The 25,017-nt window shown below is 40.2% G+C and overlaps 1 protein-coding gene across 2 annotated transcripts in view; it reads right to left on the bottom strand.

Annotated features, from left to right (window-relative positions):
• Window positions 1-25,017, bottom strand: part of SPOCK3 (SPARC (osteonectin), cwcv and kazal like domains proteoglycan 3) — a 324,864-nt gene that overhangs the window by 19,585 nt on the left and 280,262 nt on the right. The window lies entirely within an intron of this gene.

Below are 25,017 nucleotides of genomic sequence, written 5' to 3'. Positions count from 1 at the left end.
GTAAAAAAATGTAATATGAGGACTAATTGTGTCGCAGCTTTTTCAAAACTAAAAAACAATTACTTGCTTCGAAGACAGCAAGATGTAGCACAGCGGTCGCATTTTGTTTAACAGAGGAGGACGGTTAGCAGAACTCCGCTTTCACTCCGGAGGAGAGTGTGACTCGCGGCTGCGGATTCCTACTGTTAACAACGCAGGCACTGGGTCAGGACAGTCATGGGACGGCGCCTTTGCCATGGTAAGGTAGTGGCATATCCGAGAGCACAAAGGGCTGAAAATCCAAAATGAGCAGTATACATGTGTCGTTGGCCATACCTATCATAACATGTTGTGATTTATGACCCCTCAGGAGTACACTCACAATACGTACAGGAAGGCACGTGTATAAATGCACGCTGTTGCTCCTTATTTAGTTTTATCCTCTATATTTGCTAAGCACAGAAAAGGAATGGGCTGTATTATTTGCCATTGGGAAAGACTATAAAATATTTAAGAAAATAATATTAAAATTATTTAAAATATGTAAAATATTTAAGAAAATAATATCATGTTTCTGTTGTAATAAGTCAACTATTAGGCAAGTTTGACATTTTGCACTATTTAGCTTCCTCTTTGTTTTTAAAAAATATTATTTACAAATTATTATATTCTTTAAAATAGTCTATACAATAAACAGTAGCAGAACGCATCATGTGTGAGTCACTAATGTTAAAATATGGCATTCGATTTCAGCAATTTGCTCTGAAAATATTTTGAAAATATAAAAAAAATCACCTATTTACATTGCCTAGAGGACATTCTTACTGCAGACCTATTTCCTGTGCAAGTTGCAAACGTGCAATTTCCTCAGCTGACAATCATTCCAAACTCATACTCCTCTGGCTCATTTTGTTAAAAGTAATAATTTGTGGAATGATACAATGTTGTATCTAACATACAGCAGACATCATACTATGTAGCATGTCTCTACAGTTGGGCATGGTCTCCAGCGCCCCTTCAAGGATGTGCAGAAGAAAACCAAAAACCTACTGAACAGGAACTTTTCTTCATATATCCACATGCACATCCGTGTTTACGTGGGCGTCCCATATCTCTACAAGGATGTATACGAACATAACAGAATGATCTTCAGTTAGGGGAACTGGATGAATGGCAGGAAGTGGTGTGAAGGAAACTCACTTTTACCATTTTTCCTTTTAAACTGTGTGCTATATTGCTGCATTAATATTCAAAAACGAATAAAAGTTTGAAGTTTCTTTAAAGAAATAATTACAAATGCATCCAACCCTTCACCCAGCAATCCTCTTTTTTCAGAGTTATCACACAGGTATGCTACAGGTACACAGTTAAATTTTGCTGTATTATTTATTCATCACTCGAATGTTTATAGCAACACAATTCACAATTGCAAAGATGTAGAAACAACCCAAGCGCCCATCAGTACATGAGTGGATTAATAAAGTGTGTATACCATGGAGTTCTACTCAGCTATAAGAAACGATGGTGATACAGCACCTCTTGTATTTTCCTGGATAGAGCTGGAACCCATTCTACTAAGTGAAGTGTCCCAATGGAAAAATAAGCACCACATGTACTCACCAGCAAATTGGTTTTAACTGATTAACACCTAAGTGCACACATAGCAATAACATTTGTCGGGCGTGGGGCGGTTGGGAGTGGGGAGGGGGGCAGGTATATACACACCTAATGGGTGTGGTGCACACCATCTGGGGGATGGACAGGCTTGAAGCTGAGTCGAGTTGGGGCAAGGGCAATACATGTGACCTAAACATTTGTACCCCCGAAATATGCTGAAATAAAAAATAAAATAAAAAGTCAAAAATTTAAAAAATTTAAAGTTTATAAAGTAAAAAAGGTATAGTAAGCTAAAGTTAATTTATTATTGAAGAAAAAATATCTTGCATGAGCTCTGTGCTGCCTAAGTGCACAGTATCTACAGAGGCTAGGCTGGCCAACAGCGGTGCCCGAGGCCTTCACATCCGCTCACTGACTCGCCCAGAGCAATCCCAGTCCCGCAAGCTCCGTTCATGGTAAACGCCCTGTCCCATATTTTCACTGTACCTTTCCTACGGTTAGATATGTTCAGCTGCACAGATACTCATCGCCGTGCTACAGTTGTGAACCATACTCGGTGCGGTGGCATGCTGTGCAGGTCTGCAGCCCAGGAGCGCTCGGCTACCTGGCCAGCCTAGGTGGGTGGGTGGCAGCTGCCCCGTCTAGGCTGGCGTGAGTGCGCTCCACGGTGCTCGCACATAACAAAAGTGCCCAACGGCACATTTCTCAGACGACATCCCTGTCGTTAAGCAAGGCATGACTGTGTCTGGTAGACGCGGAAATTCTGTTACGTGAATAGATCACAGCTTGTTAAAAACTACCACAATCAGTACTGTGCGCCCTGAATGTGTATATTGTTTCCAGTTTGATGATCATAAAAAGAACTAGGACGAACTTTCATTCAACAAGTTATTACTGGCTCTGATCACTGTATTTCCTTTGAAAAACCTTAAACACGGAGTTACTGGGTCACAGAATGAGAACAGTTTAAGGCTGCCAATACATGTAGACAACATGTTTCTGTGATATGCAAACTATTCATTCCAGAAAATATTTTAAGCATATTTAAAATGTGCATTGTTTTATCTGTAATTTATTTATTTATAATTCAGTTGTTGAGAAATGAAGTAGGAGAGGTATGTAGTAATTTAAACAAATTCACTGAAAGTTAGCAAACATCGTCCGGTATAAAAACAGCATAAATGGCATGAAGCACAGATTTTTCCAGCTGACAATGAATACAGTGTGTGTGGTCCACAGAACCGGCACTGCACAAGGAAAGAAAACCAGACAGACAGACAGATTCCTGAACTTCCCCAAGAACATGTTCATGAGCTTTAATGTAAACGTCAGTTTCCACATTCTGTTCAATCGTGAGCCGTGTGTTTAACAGCAAGCCCAGCACACGAGTTTTTCCCGAAGCAGAATTTAAAAATGTATCCTTCACTGCCTCGAGGCAGACAGCACCTCAACAAAACACACAGAATCCATAAATTAGAGAATCAGCAAACATTTCCTGGATGATAAATAAATGATGCTGAACACTTTGCAGGTACGCCAGAGAGTTTTTTTCTGTAAACTCGTGACCTCATCCCCTCCCGCATGTCCCACCTCACACCACCATCACCTTGGGGGTTAGGATTTCAATATCAGGATCTGGGGGGCGGGGCACAAACATTCAGATGATAGTGCTCTTCTAGAAGCTTCACTTGGTAAATGAAGATGAACTGGAAATTTAAAGCAGAAGGTGTATGTAAATGTGTATTATACACGTATACACACACATACATATGTTTGTGTGTGCACAGGCTTACACACACATAACTGTTTTATTACAGAGTAAAATGCACCCAAGTCTCATTCCAGAGAAGGTTTGAGCTATTTTAAACTTTTTTTCTTAAAAAAATTCAGTTTAAAAACTCCTCTAGGCATTGTTGCCGATAGACAGATGGATTTGGAGTAGGCGCTGTCAATAGACGCAACAGTCAGGTCTCTTCTGCACAAGAGTGCAAAATCAGGTAAGCTGCTCTCCAAATCCTCTCTAATAAAATACGCACGTGCACACACACACACATATCTTAGAGAATTATTCCTTACCTGGGCTTAGTTCAGTCTGAGTGTGCTCTATATTGAAGTTACACTAAAAATTTTAAGCGATGAATTATGAAAGTGAAAGCATGAGTCCTCAGCATCGCTATAAATCACACGGTTTTATTAAAACATGAGCTACAATTTCCATAGTCATTAAAGAATATTGATGTTCACAAGTGCCTTTGAAACTCTGTGAATCATAAATAATTTGCTTTTTGAGCATCAGCCTAAGGATGGGGGTGCTCTGTACCGAGGGCATTTCATGCAGACCTCAGAGAGAACGTGCTGAATGGATGAGTTTCTAGGCAGGCGCGCGGGCAGCAGTAATACATGATTCATTACACTCTGACAGCCAGTGGCATTTTGGGTTATAAAAAGGTCTCTCAGAAAAGCAAGAGCAACTAGGGACAGGACCAAGTGACAAAGTGGCATTTCAGGAAAACATCTTAAAGATGACAAACTTTGTTGGAGTATTTAATGTCCTGCAAAACACAGATAAATCCACTGCTGTCCCGAGGATAGGAAGAGAACGAATATTAGGTTGTGCCAACACTTTTCAAACTAAAACATCTGAATCAATGTATCTGAGCCTTAAAATATCTGCTGATCTTTTCTACCGATGGAACATGGCACTGAAAGCTTAAAGTTGCCTATGGCATTTAATAACGACATAACCCAAATGCTATTAAAGCCCCGTGTCTGGAGTTATCACTGATTTGCATTTCTGGGGAGAGCAACGAGAGACGCTTATCTAATTCGCCTGAGTGTGTACAGGATTGTTTCCGTCCTTTCGTTAAATGCAGACTCACCGCAGCGTTGATCAGAGGCGAGAGCTTCCTCCAACTGTAACATCTACCCTCTATTCTCAGGGAACCCCAGAACATTAAGTCGTCAACGAAACCGAGAGGAAGAGGGGCTCGCTGCAGCTCCTGCAGGAGGAAGCGGGGATTAGGGACGCTGCTATCAGCAAACGGGCGATGGGGCCTTGCACTGTGACCTTCTCCTGGGTTTGGGGACACCGCGGGCCCACGTGACCCAAAGGCACGCATGAACTTTCTAGGGCTGCCGCAGCGAGGCCCCACAGACTGGCGGGACTGAATGACGGAAGCCACTCCATCACCGCGCCGGAGGATGGCAGTCCAGGGTCAAGGCGCCCGCAGGCTGGCTCTCTCTGCAGCCTCTCTCCGTGGCTGGCAGGCGGCAAGCTTCTCCTCTGATCCGGACACCCGTCGGGTTGGAGCGGGGCCACCCATGTGGCCTCATCTCACCATACCGCCTCCTTCAAGGCCCATGCCCGACCACGGTGGCGTCTGGAGGTGCTGGAGGCAGGACCGCAGCCTACGGGTGGGGTGACCGCCAGGGGACCGGCACTGGGCTGGCGGGGCGTCACCACAGGGCGCGGATGTGCTTCCGACCTCCCCAAACTCACACGGTGCACGTGAAAAAGCTCTTTCTTCCAAGTGCATGTTTTCAGGTACATTTTAAATCTTTGCATAGCTTTCAAAGTCTCTGTGTACGTCTCCTTCTGAACACCAGGCATCATATTTCCGTGACAGCTACCACTTGTAATTGCATATTTAATAAAGTGATGGAAAAACAGAACGTACACTTCTCATCTGTTCCCAAGTCCGAGTGATGATGCTGCGTCTAGAAATGACGCGTCCGTCTCTAGCCGTCGCCGGCTCAGGAAAACACGGGGGCGAGGCCGCCGCCTCTGCCTCCGAGTCTCCACGACACGGCGCGGGAATCGCCGTTCTGCCGTGCTACGTTTTGTTGCATGAAGCAAAATGAGTTTAAAGAACACAGACACACGAACATCTGAATAAGTTCTTCTGCATAATTTATCGAGATGTTTAATGCGCTTTCAACCAGTGTGCATATCTAAGAGTGATACGTAGCATCGAATTTTATGTTTTTATAAAGACTGCCAACCTTTCTCAGAGGAAAAGATTTCTTCACAACCTCGAATTTGATTGAACTGTGACTCATTTTACCAGTTCCAGCTTTTCTATGATGGGGGTATTGTTTTGTAAGTTTTTTAAATATTCAGTTTTTAATTATTATGGATATATAATAGTGCATACTTACGGGGAATATGTCACATTTTACAGGTATACAATATGTAACGATCAAATTAGGATAACTGGGGTAAAGGTGCATGTCACTGCAAGCATTTGTCAATTCTTTGTGTTAGGAACATTTTAATTTCACTCTTTTAGTTAAAATATTCAACAAATTATTATTAGCTATAGTCACGTAATTGTTCTTCTGACTACTAGATATTATTCATGCTGCTCAGGGGTATTTTTGTACCCGTTAACCATGCCCTCATTTGCCTCATTTGTTACCACCAAATGATATTTTCTTCCACTCGAACATATTTTATGGATATGTGTGCACGTGTGTGTGTATTTTAAATGACACTTCACAAAAGGCAAATTAAACCACACTTAGCATATCTCATGAATGCATAATCTGCATAGCACAGCACACTGATAATAAACAGGACTTTAAAACCTTTGGTTGGAGAAATGGATGGACGGCTAAATAGAAACCGCAGTGATACTCTTTTTTTCCTTTTTTTTTTTTTTTCACTTTCTTTGAGATTCTTCTTTTGTACTGGCAAATGTTAGATACTTAGAAAATACATTTTGTAATCCATATAGTTTGCAAACATAGCACTACATTCCAGTAGATTTTCTTTCCTGCTGGATGGTAATTTTATGGTCACATGTGTCTACAAAGAGCAAAAGTAACAGTCTGATTTCATAGAAGAGGCAAAGCAACGCAGACCCATCAGATTATTATTGTAGCGGGTAGATGGGCAGAGTCACTTTTAATGGTCAAAGACAAGACAGTGGAGGTTGGAGAAGGTTAGATGGTAATCGAATAGTGCATATTTAATCAGACGAATTCCATTCCGGCGGCTGTCAAGAACCGCTTCTGCTCTGGCATACTACAGACGGGAGGCCTGCCTGCCATTACAATCAATCGCAGTGGCCATTAAGAGAATTACTGGGAGCTAAAAACGAAGTTGCAAGCTCAAGGGTGGGTGCATTTGACAGTCATCTGAAACAATGAAAAACTGACTGGCTTTGCAAGAGTAACGTTTATAAAAAACAAGGTGATGAGTTTTCAAGTTCATGAAACACCATATGTACGTTTCAGAAAATCGTTTAAATATCATTTAAATAGTCCAGCTAACTTTCTTCCACACACAGTAAAAAGTCTAATTTAAAATTGCATTAGAATATAATTACAGTTTTTGGAAAAGCACAACAAAATGTTAATGAGTTTTTACTCCATATCCTGGATTCGAAGAGAATTGAGAGCTGTAGAAATGCTGTGTTATTTAAAAGTTATGTTGAAGAACAGTACGTAAATTATTCTATATTGTTAAAATACAGGTATATTTATCTTAATCACCATTTTATTGCTATTCAAATATTATGTACGTAAACAATACAGAAACATTTAAATGTATGTCACTTTTTAATTAAAGTCCACAAATGAGAAAATATCCATTAGTGGCTCGAAATACTTCACGTAACTCAAGTCTTTGTCATGACCTCAGTAATAAAGCAAGCCTTCCGATAAAAAGCAATAGATGATGCCACATGTTTTATATCTTCCTTTTTACAGTTTGCCATCAGTGAATAATTTTGTTTTAACAAGGTCATCTCCTTGGAGATTGTTTATTTCTTAGCCAATTTACCTATAAGTGATGCTTTCATTTTGCATGTTAACGAGCTAAGTTAAACAATGATTAAATTGAAAAGGCTGTTTTTATGAAAATACTATTTTTTATAAAGTGAAATATTATTTTTAAAACTTTAAACACTATTTGTCCTATATGCATCAAATATATGAGTATATTATATAAGGTGTGTGATAACACTTTAGTAAGTTATAAGAAATACAACTGTTTGCATTATTAATGTTTCATACTGGCCAGGCACGGTGGCTCACACCTATAATCCCAGCACTCTGGGAGGCCGAGGCTGGCGGATCGCTCAAGGTCAGGGGTTCGAAACCACCCTGAGCAAGAGCGAGACCCTGTCTCTACTATAAATAGAAATTAATTGGCCAACTAATATATATAGAAAAAAATTAGCCAGGCATGGTGGCGCATGCCTGTAGTCCCAGCTACTCGGAGGCTGAGGCAGGAGGATTGCTTGAGCCCAGGAGTTTGAGGTTGCTGTGAGCGAGGCTGACGCCACGGCACTCACTCTAGCCTGGGCAACAAAGCGAAACTCTGTCTCAAAAAAACCCCAAAAAAACCTATTGATACTTTGTGCCAGACAAGCATTTGCACTTCATTGCTGAGGCTTCCGGGTGATAAGTGCTCCCCAGGGCAGGGGAGCAGCCTGCTTGGAGCACGGAGCTGCTCACCACACTCCCAAGGGGCCGCGTGACCAGCTGTGGGGCCACGTGGCTGACTGCGCACAGAGCCCGAGAGGAGACTGTGGTTGACGTACCTTGGGTGAGACGGATTCTGCTCTCTCGTCTCCCTCACTTGAGTTTCTTGCATGCTGCAAGTGCAGAGTGACTGGTGAGCAAAAGTCACGCGTGGAGTCACGAGTGCTCCACCACGCTTAAGTCACGCATGTTGTGGTGTAGCCTGCGCTGGGCCTTCTGTTAGAGCACAGTCAGCGTGGACTCGTTACGATCTGCGGGGTCCCATTATTTTGTCCATCGCTGTGAACTCAAGACCTCGGCTGCAGTGGAGCAGAGCGAATGGTGCACTCAGTATCTTTTTGATTAAACTCACGTTCCTCTTAGTGCCTTTTACCAACGCTGAAGTTTAAACAGGACACACAGCAGGAGAAACAGATCACAATTTAATGATCATCTATTTCAACTCTTCTGTTGATTGGGTAAGAAGAAAAAGTCCCTACTATCTGCATTCCTTCCAAAATTGCATTGATGTATACTTCCCAATTCTTGATCATAGATGGCATTTGAGTTATATAATATTTTGGTTTTTTATTTTTTTTATTTTAGCGTATTATGGGGGTACAAATGTTAATGTTACATATATTGCCCATGCCCCCCCTCCCCCTGAGTAAGAGCTTCAAGCGTGTCCATCCCCCAAACATTGCACATCTTACTCATTGTGGTTGTATACATCCATCCCCTCCTCCCCCCTCCCACCCTCCTGACACCCGATAAATGTTACTCCTATATGTCCTATATGTCCACTTAGGTGTTGATCCGTTAATACCAATTTGCTGGTGAGTACATGTGGTGCTGGTTTTTCCATTCTTGAGATACTTCACTTAGTAGAGTGGGTTCAGGCTCCATCCAGGAATATACAAGAGGTGCTATATCACCCATTGTTTCTTAAAGCTGAGTAGTGCTCCATGGTGTGTATATATATATATATATATATATATATATATCATATTTTCTTAATCCACTCATGAATTGGTGGGCACTTGGGTTGTTTCCACAGCTTTGCAATTGTGAATTGTGCTGCTATAAACATTCAAGTGCAAGTGTCTTTTTCATAAAGTGACTTATGATCTTTTGGGTAGATGCCCAGTAGTGGAATTGCTGGATCAAATGGTAGATCTACTCGTATCGCTTTGAGGTATCTCCATATTGCTTTCCACAGAGGTTGAACTAGTTTGCAGTCCCACCAGCAGTGTAGGAGTGTTCCTCTCTCTCCGCATCCACACCAGCATTTATTGTTTGGGGACTTTTTGATAAAGGCCATTCTCACTGGAGTTAAGTGATATCTCATTATGGTTTTGATTTGCATTTCCCTGATGATCAGAGATGTTGAACATTTTTTCATATGTTTGTTGGCCATTATTCTGTCTTCTTTTAAGAAGTTTCTGTTCATGTCCTTTGCCCGATTTTTGATAGGGTTGTTTGATCTTTCTCTTCCTGATTTTCCTGAGTTCTAAATAGATTCTAGTTATCAGCCCTTTATCAGATGTGTAGGATGTGAAAATTTTCTCCCATTCTGTGGGCTGTTTGCTCTCTTGAGTTATATAATATTTTGTTTTTATTTCTTTCGGTAGAAGCTCACAGACTTTTTAAAAGATTTTTCTCCAAAAGCAACGCCACAATCACGTGATCATCACTGCCTTACCACTTGCCTGCAGCTTGCACGGTGCCCAGCTCTGTAGCATGTGACACGCCATCCTCCCCGACACACGCGGGGACCGGACCTGGGGCCACATGTAGACCGGACCAGGTGCACGCAATGGCTGCAGACAGCTCTGTGGAACCTGTCTATGCCAGAACTCGCTCTCACACACCTGCAGATCTCCCAGCCCTCAGATACTGCATTGTCAACTGCGTTTGACTGAAAAAAAACTCCTATGCAAAGTGCACCTGCACAAGTCAGACCCGAGTTGAGAAGGGCCAATGGTACCTTCTACACAGAATTCCTTACTTTCCTCAGCACCTTGCTCAAACAGTTCGTATACATTTTTTTAAGTTTCTCAATTTCAACTAAAAAATCAGCTAGGATTTTAAGGTGTCTATAATTCTGAAGATCAATTTTGATGCTTCCCATTCGGGCATGGTTTGTACCTCCATTTATTTAAGTTTACTTTTAATATTTTATATTTTCTTTGTAGTGCTCTTGAATATTTTTAATGAAATTAATTCTGGGTTTCCAATATTTCTTAATGCCCTTTTAAATGATAACTCTATATTTTTATTTCCCTTTCATTTCTTATAAATGAAAATAAAATTATAATTATAATAAAATCATATAAGCTGCCTTGCTGATTTCATTTCATCATTTTAAAGGTTTAGCTCCAGATTCATTTGACTTTTCAATATACAGTCTCATTTTTTGTGAATAATTGCATTTTATGTATTTATTCCTATCATTACTACTATTATTTAGCTTTCTAGACTTTACAGCAATTCAAGGACAGTTAGATAAAATGTTGAATGTAAGATGTTATAGGAAATATCCTTGTCTTATACCCATTCTTAAAAGCAATATTTTCCAACACTTCTTCATTAAAAATATTTGCTATATGCATTTTTGTAGATGCCTATTTTTCATATTAAGAAATTTCCATTTTTCACTAATTTCTTAAGCTTTTCATCATAAATGGATATTGAAACTTATTGAATAATTTTAAGTATGCGATTTATTATGTATTTTTACTGTTATAAATAATATTGATTTTTTCATGTTAAAACTCTCTTTAATTTCTAGAATTCATGCAACTTTATTGTGATTCCTTTTTTAAGATATACAGTGTTGCACTAATTTATCATTTATGGTTTTTATAATTATGAATGAAAAGAGCCTATTGAGTTTTTAAAAATATATTTTGTAATCAAGATAATGGAGCACATAAACTGACAAGTGTGACTTTTTTGTTATCTAAAGATGTATGAACAAAATTACTATTTTCTTTAAACATCTGGGCCTACAGTATCATTTGTAGAAAAATATAAATTTAAAATTCTACTTCTACAATGAGATTGAACTATTTAAATTTTGCATTTCTTCTTTTGTCAATTGAAGTAAGATTTTTTTCCCAAGATTTGTCCCGTTCCCCTTCATATTCGAACATAGGCTGTGAACGGTTCGCAGTATCATATTCTTATTTCTGATGACCCTGTGACATTGTCCCCTTCTTGTTGATGACATTGTGTTTCATGCTCTTCATTCATTCTGCCTTACTGTCTGGTTATCAATTTGTAAAAAATTACCAAATATGCAACTTTTGTAATCCTTTTCCTTGCATTTTTGCTTGATATTTTTATTAGTTTACATTCTTGTCTCTATTATTTCCTTCCCCCTTATTTGTTTGGCTGTTACTTGCCCTTTTCTTTTAACTTCTGAGATAAATGGTTTGATTGCTGACATTCTACTTTTAATTTTTTTTTTTTTTTTTACATCTGTGGTTTTCAGGCTAAACATTAATATTTCTTCCTAACTGCTGACTGAACCCTATCCCATAAACTATGATATTTATTATTTTTACTATCATCGAGTTTCATGTTTTTACTTCCTCTGCAATTTCTTCTTTGACTGTACATTATGCAGCAGTGTACATTTCTTAATGTGCAAACATGTGGAGGACTTTAGTATTATCCTTGTTATTAATTTCTAACTTAACTGCACCAAGATTAAAGAGCATGAAGTGAGTTCAGTAGGAGACAGATCGGGTTACTTGTATAGAATTACCTTCAGGTAAGAGATTTATGATCATTAAATTTATTAATATGGGGTATAATGTTGACCTTGGGGCAACCATCCCAGAGTAATGATGGAAAATGACTGCTATTATTTGCAACAAACTATCCTATTCATAGTAATAAAATTATCTTGTTAATTTTCAAAAGTATATTTTATTTTATTTTTATTTTACTTTGGGGGGGACAGAGTCTCACTCTGTTGCCTGGGCTAGAGTGCCATGGTGTCAGCCTAGCTCACAGCAACCTCAAACTCCTGGGCTCAAGCGATCCTCCTGCCTCAGCCTCCAAAGTAGCTGGGACTACAGGCATGTGCCACCATGCCCGGCTAATTTTTTCTATATATTTTTAGTTGTCCAGCTAATTTCTTTCTATTTTTAGTAGAGACAGGGTCTCACTCTTGCTCAGGCTGGTTTTGAACTCCTAACCTCTAGCGATCCTTCTGCCTCGGCCTCCCAGAGTGCTAGGATTACAGGCATGAGCCACCACACCTGGCCTAAAAGTATATTATATTTCAAAAAATATCACTTTTAAAATGTACCAGTTCTCAAGGATCTCTGAACTTTTTTATTATTACTTGGAAACAGAGTAATTTAGGAAAATTCTTTTATTTTATTAATATTGTTTAGATAAAGATCACCTAAATTGGAATATAAGAATATCTAATTCTTAGTTATTTCAGAATGTACAAAGATAGTAAGCCATAGGCAACTTTGTAAATTAAATATCCATGTTTTGCTTATTTTGTTTTATACCTTTAAACATATTTAATTGGGTTATTTAAAAAACCTAGAAATGTCCATTTCTTAATTAGGGATTCCAAGCAATGTTTTGTTATATTAATCATTATTCTAAGTTATAAAGACTTTTAATGTGGAGCAATATTCTTGACCTATACAAATTATAAAAATGTATATTTTCTCTGAATTGTTATTCTATTGTAAGTGGATTAACCTTTACATTTTAAATTTTTAATTATCATGGGTACATGATAGGCATATATATATTTAGGGGGTTCTTGTGATATTTTGATACGGGCACACAGTGTGTAATGATCAATGATGTGTACCCTGGGCTGTACATCACCCTAGCATTTATCTCGTCTTTGTGTTAGTAACATTCCAATTCCACTCTTCTAGTTATTCAGAGATATACAGCAAATTACTATTAACTATAGACACCCTATGGCGCTACCAAACTCTGTCCTCTGTCTCCATGAGTTTGATTTTCCTTGACCCGCTGTATGAGATGTGGCATTTAATATTTGCCTCACTTTCAACTAGGTCTTCAATATTCTAATAAATACTGTTGAAATCTAATTTAAATTAATCAGCCTTATAAGATAAGTAAAGTTAATGTTTGTATTTCATTCACAGAAAAATAAAGTGGTACATATGATTTTTCCCTAAACAAAGTACGCAGATAACTAGAGATCTCACTTGACAGAAATTGTCACACTCAGATAAACTCATCTTAAACATTTTAACTTTAAATGCAGGAAGAGATTCCAACTGAATGATCTTGGAGAATTTTGGTGAAATGTTCTATTTTTAGAAATAGCATTTATATTTGCATTGCATTCCTATTTTTATTAGTTCAACTAAAATATTCAAAATACATTAACAATATGATACTGAAAGGAACTTTTGTTTGGGGGATATTCTCATACTGGATCATAATTCTTCACTGAGATGAATTAAATTTATTATTTAAAAATGTTAAAAAGATATATATATACTCAAAGTTCATGCGTACACACACATATGCCCCAACACAAATGCATGCAGAGTAACAACACATCATGTTTGCATTAAGTTCGATGAACACAGGCTGCTATGAAAGGTATTGTGGGTTTGGCAGGTGTGGGCGGGGGCAGAGTATACTTTAAAATTAATGAATATCAGCATTTTGATTTCCTCTCCCCTTAATGTTGCATAATGAATTTTCTATTCCAGTGATTCCATTTCATGAGATAATTAGCACAGATACTACGGTTATCATATCAGGGAGACACAGCTGCTTACTCCCACTGCTTCAAACTAATGTGCCACACACGTTCTGTCCGTGATTAATGTGTCATAAACCCCCAAATCATTTAAATTAAAACACATTTTCGTCAAGTAAATCTGGTCGCATGGTCTCGTTGCAATCGGGAAGACCACTCCTCACCTGCAGGACCACGGCGGGGTGACCTACAGACGGAGCGAGCAGTCCGCGTCCAGGGAGGGCTGAGGCAGCGTGTGCAGCCCACCCGAACACAGGGCACCCCAGTCCCGCCCTGGGTCCCCACCTGAGCCGGAACGGAGCAGCCCGCCAGAGGGTCCAAGGACAAGGTGGGCTCTGGGGGACCTGTCTGGAGTGACATCAATGCTCCACTTACTTCAAACCGAAGAACAGAAACTCTAATAAAGGTACATAGAAACTAGAAGTTTATTCCCAACTATTTATTCATTTAAATTATCATTCGTTTCAATGAGGAATTATCATCAGAAGAAGGAATACTCCAAAATATAATTAGAATACCTTAGGGTAATATATGTGGTTATATGTGTTATATTTTATATATGTTACAGATTATATATCAATTTTATTAGGGGAAATAAACATGATTACATGGATATATTTTAATTGCACATATATGTATACTGGTAAAAAGTGGCTGCTACAATGAGTATGGAAAGACTTCTAAAATTTCATTATACGGTTTCTTCCCCTTAAACTTCCTAAGCTATAGCTCGTGTAGGGGCAAACATTTTCTGTATTTGGGAATTATTCCCACACTGCCAGAGTGTAGCTTAGATACTGACCTTACCAGTAATGAAAAATTGTGCATTTATCTTCTGTGATTATTAACTTCCAAATAAATTCTCTGGTCTTCCTTAAAACACCTACATATGTTGAAAATGATCTTCTAAAAAGCTGTGCACATTTTTAGGTTTTTAATATGTGTTAAGTCTTGTAATAGGCTTTTAAGATAATCACCCCATACAATCAACCCTTTAACACATTATCCCCATTTTAAAGGTGAGTGAACTGAGGCTCAGAGTATTTACATGTTAACCTAAATCCACACATCCAGCTAAACTGCCTAACAATGTATCAATACTTACATTAAATGCTTTGCATTTCATGTTGTTCTTACTATTATGCATAGTTACAATAACAGATGCTAAAAAAATAACAGCATAATCTGGTAGAAACTATTGAATAATTCCTCTCTTAAAGTAATTATCCAGAAAATCAATTTAAATAATCTGTTTTAATTGCAGCTCATCTCATCCTTTTCTCTCTTCTTTGGAAATGAAAGTAATTCATTTCAAAGTCATTTTCATATAAATAGCCCATATTTTTCTAAGAATCGTTATCTTTCAATCTCTTTTTTAGCTTCAAAAAATGAATTGGCTTTGTTCGTAGATGCCATTTCAACTGTGAATGTGTAGGTGATTTTTAATGTGTTGTTATTCTAGTCTGCCTCAGATTTCTTTCTATGTCCTGGATAATTGGTGCTACAAACTTCCGTATTCATTGTTAACTGATGCCACGATGATTCCCGGGTGTGTGCACACGCTGACCCTGGGGCTTTAATTACTTCCACGCCGTCCAGCACCACCTCCCCGAGCCTCCCGGGCGCCTGGCACGGCTGCGACGTCCAGCCTGCCACATGCTGTTTGTCCTCTGCCGGGGCAGCTTCCTTCCTCTGGACCCGCACGGCGTCACTGCGTGGGCTGGAAAGGACATCACATCCAGAGCAAACACTTCACGTTAACACGAGTGCGTCGCTAACTTTGAGTCACAGAAATGCCACGCGGTCTGACGAGAGGTGGGGGAAGCTCGTGGTCCCCATTCTCCTCCAAACCCAGGAAAACCACAGAAATAAAGACGGATGGACGTGGTGAAGGAAAAGCCCATTAAAGGTCCCTTAGGGTCCCCGGGCTTTCCGGCACCAGGGACTGCTCCATGAAAGACACTTTCTCCAGGGACCGGGACGGGCCAGGGCGGGGTGTCACGGGTGGGGGAGGGGTGCGGGGCTCAGGCGGCCACGTGGCCACGGATGGCCACGGTCACAGGCGCAGGTGGTGGAGGCCCTGTGCCCTGCTGCGAGCAGAGACACCTGGCTTGCAGGTGCCTGCCACGGCTCTAAGGACGCTGGCAGAGGACCCAGACTCAGGGCCAAAGACAAAGGTCATTCTATTGCTCACAGCGACGGGAGCCGCCAGGACACAATCGTGTTCTTGCCATTTTCCTGAGATCCGATTCACAGCATGTGACAAGGCCCAGCTGACACAAGAACTGCAGCACCTGCCGCACTACAGGGGGGACTCTGGGCGCAGGGGACCTGTGTCTCGCAGGCACACCCGCCCCTTCCACAGGGAGAAACCCCCACTGCTGTCCACCTGAAAACTGGCACCGTCTCAGGTGCTGCTAAAGAGCTAACAGCACCAGACGGCAGGCACTCATTCTAAGTGAAGGCTGCTTTTAATACTGACTCTTCCAGAAATTACTTAATTGCTATCTGCTTCCTAAGGCCACCTCCTGCCTTTGGAAAGGAGATCACGAGAGCTGATTAGGATTCTCTGTGTTTACCTGAGCGAAGGTGCGTGCCTGCCTGGCAGGAGAGAGGCAGCAAAGAATGGCAGTCGGTACAGCCGGCTGTTGGTGGCGTTAGTGAATTTAGTGGCATTCGATAAGCACTCATGCTGTGCATGTGCTTGGATTCTCTGGTGGCAGGTCACATTGTTTGTGGTGACACAGAACCGCCCTCGGTCACCACCAGGCTTTCCCAGAGGATAAACAAAAGGCTCGAGTCAGTATTCAAGAAAACAGCAGCAAAAACAGCACCGCTGTAAATGAGGAAAACAGGACCCTGCGTTCCGACCACCCTGACCCTGGGCGGTGACCTGCTCCGATTAGCAGTGAACCTACAGCTTGTCGAACCAACCCTGCTCCCCACAGACCGCACACGCGGACGACACACTGCTAATCTGAGAGTGAAGACAATGGCCCTTCCACACACTCGCTTCTTATGGAAAAAAACAGCAACAAAACCAAAACACTACGGCAGAATAGTTTCAAGACCCCATCACGAGGAACATATGCCAAACACAGCTCATAGAGTTCACGCTATGTCTCTTCTTAAGAAAAAAAACTTTTGGTAGTCCATAAATGTAAGGTTTAAGTTTCCCAAAAACTTTGAATCTGAAATTTTATTATTTAAAGAAAAAACTTCAGAAAAATACATAAGCAGAACAATTCGCAACAGTCCAATATTACCCCTCATTTTGTTTTTTATAATCAGAAGCTTAATTAGTTTTAGTAAAATACCTTCAGCCTTTAGTAAAATACCCTCAACCAAATGTATTGGTTGATACGTCCAATAGTCTTTTCCTTACATATACTCGAAATACTGCAGAACTCGACTGAATATTGTTTGACACCTTACAAACTGAAAAATACAGAGTGATTAGTCACAGTTTATAAATTTAGTGCCGTAATATCTGATATATATTTTTTTCTATAAAGAGTTTCATATGTAAATAATTAATTTTTAGATGTCAAATTTTTCAAAATTCTGTTTGTATTCAATTAAGAAAATCACATCTTTTTCTAAACATAATTTACCTTAGATTTATATATTTTTGTCTGACTCTTTCCAGAGAAGAAAAATATTTATTATCAGCAATACATAGGAATTAGATAATATTGTGTAGCTTATCACATTATGTGAGCAACAATTTTTCCCAGTTATTGCTTTACATCAGGAGTTTGCTAATAGTATCATATTACTTATCTCCCAAGGCACACAGATTATTATTCTCATAGGGTTTAATCATATTTCTAGGATAAGGAGCTTCCTCTTTGACATTGCGGTGGTGGTGGTGGTGGTGGGAAAATGATTCTTTTTCATCATGGAAGTGCAGAATCAGCATTTATATGGATGGCTTCGCTTTTCACTTCAATGCATTAAGAACAAAAATGCCTAAGGAATACGAGACCTCCCATACACAGTGACTCTTACTCTTGAACTTCCGAATGATACATTTCAAGAAAGCAAGTATTTCTTTTGACCACTGATCTTTTATTTTACTCGAGCTTTTCCAAAAAGGCTGAAATTCCCCCAAGAGAAACAGATCTGGGTTTTAATAGGGAGGGACAATCTCAGAGGAAACGCTGCCCCTGAGAAGACGGAGGGCAGTGTGCCGACCGCCTCCCTAGCAAAGATGACTTTATCTGAAACACTGAAAATCTCGTGAGGCTGTTTACGCGGGACGATTTTAATGAGCCAATTTAAATGATTTACGTAACTGATACCACATGTCTGCTTTTTAATGCAACTGGTTTCCAAAGGACTTTTAAGGAATAACGGGATCTCACCACACACACACACACACAGACAAGCACCAAACACACAGGCATGGACTGGATCAGACGCTGCTGATGCTGTGTCTATTATCTATCAGATTAGCAGGGCTCAACATAACCAGGATTGTTGCGATTTTAACTGGAGATTACGCCATGTCCAGTTTAGCAGGAAATTCCGAAGACCACCTTTGTTAAGAACACAGCTTTCATAATTGGATAGATGACGAGAGATTTCTACTCACTGACATTATATTTCCTTTCGTAAATAGGGATGACAAATTTTTATGTATTTGGGGCAACAGACCTTTTTTTCTAACTTTCTACCTTTGGGATTTATTTTTTGATCTACCAACTTTTTAAAAAATTGAGTAAAAATCATGATTGCATTTAGCTATTTATTTACAAATAGACTGAAACAATTTTAAAAGCATAAGGACTCTGGGCTGATCCTCTCACCTACGAATATTCCGAATACGGAAATCATTTCTCTGGCAGTTACTACTGAGGGTGCAAAGCCTCCCGTGGACGCCCCCTGCAGGGCAGAACAGTCCCTCTCACGGATGCACATTCAAGTTCCGCAAACAAGCAGGGCTTGTCCCTGATTGTGTCATCTCCGTCTCTTGGAAATTTATATTTGTGAAAAATTAAAAATCTCATTTCTCTTCCGTCTGGCAACCACGTGAATTTTAAAATGCTCACCTTTCTGGACCAGTAATGATTCATTTTCTTCAGGCTAAATACCTCAACTCCTTCTATCATTTCTCAGAATGCATAAGATAAGTATCACCCCCTTGTTTACTCTGTGGTTTGCGTCTCCTAATCTGGATGCTCCTATTAAACACATTTGCATCAACACCTTAATACTAACTCTATACCGTTCTCTCTTAATTAGCATGCTGGAAATTAAATACATTTGTTTTATATGGGAATTGCTTTAAAATCAGGTCACACTCTGTCATTTCTGAAAAGATTTTTTACGAATCTAAATGCATGTCTCAATAAATGTTTCTTTTCATTAAAAACGTGTTTCTTCAAAGTTGTTTCATAGCTTATTTTAACAAGGCTGAGTCTCCCTGTACCCTTCATTGAAGGATCTGTTCTTTTCAAGCTTGTTTCAAATTCAGATTTGATATGCAAATTTTCTTGACCTTTTCCCAAGTTTCTGGGAAACTGATAAACATGCTGGGACCAGGAATAGACTAATACCTAAAAAAAGCTACGGAACTTTCTCAAGGAAGACATTATTTATTTCTTTTAATTTGTTCATTGGTTTGCACAAATATCATTAAAAGCTAGCTCTGATCTTGAAACGAGGTAGTATTAGTCCTCTGTCATCTTCTTTACAAAATTGTTTGGCTGTTCTAGCTGCTTTACTTTTTCATATACATCTTAGAATCAGTCTGTCAACCTCAACCAACAACCAACCAAAACAAACCCTTGAGATTTTTGATTTGTTATTGTGTAGAATCAACTGAAAAATTTAGAGATAAATGTCATTTTAGCAATATTGAGACTTCAGATCCATTAAAATGGAATATATCCTCAATTATTAAGTCCTCTTTGATTTTGCTCATTGATATTTTGTAGTATTCATTTAATAGAATAAATTGCATCAAGACAACATTAACCTAATAATGGGAGTTGGCATAAATGCCTTCCTCTTCCATTGTTTAGCCCATATTTGGGGTAGAATTGGTATCATTTTTTTCTTTAACTGTCTGTTAGAATTTGCCAGTGAAGACATCTGGGCCTGGAATTTTCTTTGTGGGAAATTTTCAAAGTATAAATTAAATTTTATTAAAAATATATAGGATAAAAGGGACATAGGGCTATTCAGGGTGTGAATGTCTTCCTAAGCTTTGATAGGCTGTGCCTTGGAGCTCGTTTGTCTATTTCAGTTAACATATCAGATCCACTGACATGGGCTGTTCACAGCACACTCTCCTCATCCTGTTGAATAATATCTAGGGTGATGGCGGTAAGGTGTGTCTTTTTCATTATTTTCTCGGCCAATTTGGGTAGTTTGTCTACTATATTGACTTCTTTATGACGATATATTTTGGTTTTGTTAATGCTCTCTATTTTTTGTTTGTTTCCAATTTCATTTGTTTCTGCTCTTATCTTTAATGTTTACTCCCTTCAGCTTGCTTTGTATTTAATTTTCTCTTCTTTAAGTTCTTAAGGCAGAAGCTTATCGATTTGAATATTTTCTTAATTTGTAACATAAGCTTTTAATTCAATAAATTTGGCAGTGCCCCATAAAGTCTGGCATGCCATGCTTTCATTTCTGTTCATTTCAACGTATGCTTTAATGCCACTTGTGACTGCCACTTTGAGCCATGGCTTATTTGGAAGTGTGCTGTTTAATTTTCAAATATTTATGTAATTGTCTATATATAATCCTACTGTCAATTTTCAGTTTAACTTTATTGTTGTCATATAATATATACTTTATGATTTCAATTCTATTGATGTGTGTTTAGTGGTCCACAATATGGGTTACTGCATGAATGTTCTATGTGCAGTTTAAAAGAACACGTATTATCCTGTTTCGGGTGGTAGGTTCCATAAATGTCAATCACGTCAAGTTGGTTCATAGTGTTTTTCAGGTCTTCTGTAAACTTATTTTCTGACTGCTTGTTCTACTGATTACTGACAGACAAATGTTGAAGTCTCCAACTGGTAGTAATGGGTCTATTTTTCTTTTCAGCTCTATCAGCTTTTGCTCCATGTGTATTAAAATGTTATTATATACATACACATTTATTGTTACATTTACACTTATTGTAATTATGGATATGATTGGATTTAAACCTATCATATATTGCTAGTTATTTTATAGTTGCCATTTTATTCCTTATTCCTCTTTTCCTACCTCTTAAATCTATTGAATTTTTCTATCATTTTTTTTCTCCACTAATGGCTCATCAGTTATAGCTCTGGGGCGGCCAAGTGCACCTGGGACTTCACATGCGTCAGCACTCTTGCCTCTCCTCCCAGCGGCAGCCAAGCTCTGACTTCTACCTGGGGCTGCTCGTGGGCATGTGAGCGTCGCTTGCCTGATGCCAGAAGTAGCTTAGCTCTGCCTGTTCTTCTGCTCAAGGAGGGTCCTGCCTTCTTGCGTATTAAGAGGTTTTGCAAAGATGTGGAGACAACCCAAGTGCCCATCAATACATGAGTGGATTAATAAAAGGTGGTATATGTATACCATGGAGTTCTACTCAGCCACAAAAAACAGTGGTGATCCAGCACCTCCTATATTATCCTGGGTGGAGCTGGAGCCCATTCCACTAAGTGAAGTATCACAAGAATGGAAAAACAAGCACCACATGTACTCACCATGGAATTGGTACTAACTGATCAACACTTACGTGCACATATGACATGGAAGTAACATTCATCGGGTGTCGGGTGGGTAGAGGGGAGGGGATGGGTATAGCCACACCTCATGGGTGCCGTGTGCACTGTCTGCGGGATGGACAAGCTTGAAGCTCTGACTTGGGTGGGGCAAAGGCAGCATATATATCCAAAATGTCTGTATCCCTATAATATTCTGAAATAATAATAAAAAAAGTCTCTAATCCCCGTCAGCCTCCCGAAGAAGAGATTTTCCTTCTACTTCAGCTCTACAAGAAGACCGGCTAGGGGAAAGGGTTTTCAGTCCATTCCCCAGAGCAAAGGAGTTTTCCTTCTGCCCCTCCCCAGAGGCAGCACCCTTTTCCTGCTCCTGCAGGGCGAGGGGCTGTTGTCTGTCCCTCCCCGGAGACGTAACACTAGTGCACACCGCAACACTCAGGGGCTCTCTGATCTTACGTCCTGTCCCAAATCTTTCTCCTGAGCACCAGTGAAAGTCCCCCAAAAGCACTTAGCAGTGGATGCAAAATTCCTTTGTGTCTGTCTCCCAGGCTTCTCCAACTGGCCCATCTGGCTGTACGTGGCTTTTGCCCGCCCAGTGCAATTTCCCGACTCCTGAATGCGCCAGGGCATTCTATCTCTCACGTGCTCTGTGAAACCTGGGGCAGCTCGTGGCCCGGCTTCCCTGCAAGCGTCTTGTCTCCCTTCAGCATCCCACAGTCCTCTCGTGAACTTGGGCATGAATGTGTAGGTCACCAAGCTCTTTCTCCACCTTCCAGTGGGGTCGATGTTCCATTGGGGCTTTCTGCCTGCTAAGTAGCATCCTAAGTCCTGCTTTACCGCGCGAGTTCACTGGGCCATCTTCTTAGAATCTTTTCCCAAGTCTGCTTCACCATGTACCTGCGCTGCCAGCTAGCACCGAAAATCTCGTGAGAAAAAGTGAACAATTGAACACACAGAAATGTCTTAGGAGGTGAGTTCCCTGCTTCCAGAAACATATAGACCTGCAAACTTCTGTGCTCTGCTTGAGAACTGTTCTGAGCGAGGAATTCCAAGTATTTTCTTTCACTCTTTCTCCCTCATGCCCTTTCTCTCTCTCTTAATTGGGACAATTTGACTATGTTTCATTCAATCTGCACCTCCACTGTACTCTTCGATTTTTCAACACTCGCTGTGTGAATAAACCTTTATTTTTATTACTGTCCCATCCCCTATCTGGGCACATTTGGACAGTTTTTTTTTTCCTTCCTGAAATAAATCTGTAAAGAGGTACCATTAATATGAAAAATCTGAATTTGCAATGTATAAACAGATCAACAATAAAATGTGATTCTGTTAATTTACTATTATGTTTATATAAGTATGGTCAGTAGTAATGACACTTTGCATTTATCTGTAAAATTGTTATTAGTCATAGAATAATAGTAAAGCCTTCTAAACTAATTAGCTATACTGATTTATACTTTAGGGTGTAAAGAACTCTAAGTTATCAACATTGAGATTCTTTCTCTCTACAGTTTAAATATCTATTAAATATCATTTATAATGTCCAAACAACTCTTCTCTATTCTATTTCCAGAATTCATAAAACCAAGAATGTATGCCAACAATGGGTTATTATTTTCTAACAGAATGCCTCAGCTCTGGAAGGAAACAGGCTAACACAGGCTTCTGCACTCTGCTAGAAGGACTCAAGAACAATATTTAAGTAGAAGATACCTAAGGAAATGAATTCTTTATACTTTTTAACATCTGAGGTTATTTTTCATGTTGTGTTTTAAACTATTCAAAAGGGCCAAAAGGGGAATAGCCAGTGTGACATGAAGCCTGCCTTTTCTACTTATCCGTGTGAAACTTTCACTGTTCCTTCTCTATCAAACAACGTCGTAAGTGATTTGCTGTCTTGTGTGTTGCTCCACATTTCAGCTGCGGTGGCTGTACTTTTGCGGGCTTTAAACATTGCTTATCCTTTGTAGACCCTTTGTATTTGTCACCAGAGGAATTTCTTGATACAATATAAATATTCCTACAAAGACTGCTATTCCCATTGAAATATTTGAGATGCCTTCAAAACAGGGTATTGTTATATTAACTCTATCGACCTCAGCAGGGTGAAATTTCATTTTAAGTTTTATTCTTGGTTCTGTTCTCAAGTTGTCTGTATCTAAGAAAGAAGAACAGTTGAAGCAATGACCCACTATATATCCTACATTGGAAACTCCAGCTAATGCTAGTTAGTACCCCTTCTCAGTTTTTTGAGTTTTGCTTTTTTCTGAAAGTTTAAAGCAAAAACAGAGCAAGAATAGTGTAACAAGCATTTATGCAGTAAAGTCCCAACATGAACAGAGCATTTTGTCATTTTTCTTCAGCTTTTTTAGGAAGATTAGAAATAATATATTACTAATATTTTGGTTGCCCATTCATTCATTTTCTTTCTCTAATGACACGTGAGAAATAACCACAAAGTATTTATATTAAAACTTTCACATGGTATTGTTGTTTATAGATCTTGGGGAAAACATTATTTTTTTTAGTTGAATCTGCTGCACATCCTTTTCCTGATGCAAGTTGAGATATTTTCCTCTGTGAATTTATAGCAGTGAAGCTGTTTCCACGGTGGTGGAAATGTCCCCGTGGGTGGTGTCGTTTCTGGCTCCTTCGAGGCCCGTGGACTCCCCAGCTCCCGCCCTGCCAGGCTACGTCTGTGCAGCACAGCACCGCACGCCTGGGAGGATCCGCCCAGACGGCAGTCGGTCCCGTGGGAGCCCTGCTGGCGAGGCCGACACTGGCTGCTCCCTGTCCTTGCAGAGTCAGCGTGAGCAAGAATCCCCCGAAGTCAGTTCAGCGAAAACCCCCCACTCTTGGTGACCACCCTCCTGTTTTGGCACACCGGCTGCCTGCGGTGGGAATTCCCGTGAAGTCAGTTCAGCAAAAACCCCCCACTCTTGGTGACCGCACTCCTGTCTCGCCACGCCGGCTGCCTGCGGTGGGAATTCCCGTGAGTCTCACAGGAATCCCCCTCACCTTCCATGTGTCCTCTCCGCGACCTTCCACTCACTGACGCACCTCGCTCCCTGGCTCGAATCCCCACTGGCTGCAGCTGTGCTTGCAGCTGGATCCAGTCCCCCTCCCACGGCTGGGGTCCCGGAACCACCCCAGGGCCTCGCTGTCTCTCTCTGTGTGTCAGCGTTTACACACATACGGGAAGTCCCCGCGTCAGGGACGATCCCAATCACGGCATCCTGTGCTTGGGAACAGGCTCCCAAAATGATAACTCATAATACATTGATTAAATTAATAGTTTCTTCCACGCAGGTGAACAAACCCACGCAGTGTGAGCGGCTCGCTGGTGCGGCATCTTCACGCGAGTGGCTGGTCCCGTTGTTTGTGTGGTCACCTACGCACAGCATCGCTTTCTCATCAACTTTCCCATTTGATTCTGGGGTCGGTGTTTGCCTT

This window comes from Microcebus murinus, chromosome 15 (assembly GCF_040939455.1).
Source record: "Microcebus murinus isolate Inina chromosome 15, M.murinus_Inina_mat1.0, whole genome shotgun sequence".
Classification (NCBI taxonomy): domain Eukaryota; kingdom Metazoa; phylum Chordata; class Mammalia; order Primates; family Cheirogaleidae; genus Microcebus; species Microcebus murinus.
This window is presented reverse-complemented; position numbering and strand designations above follow the sequence as displayed.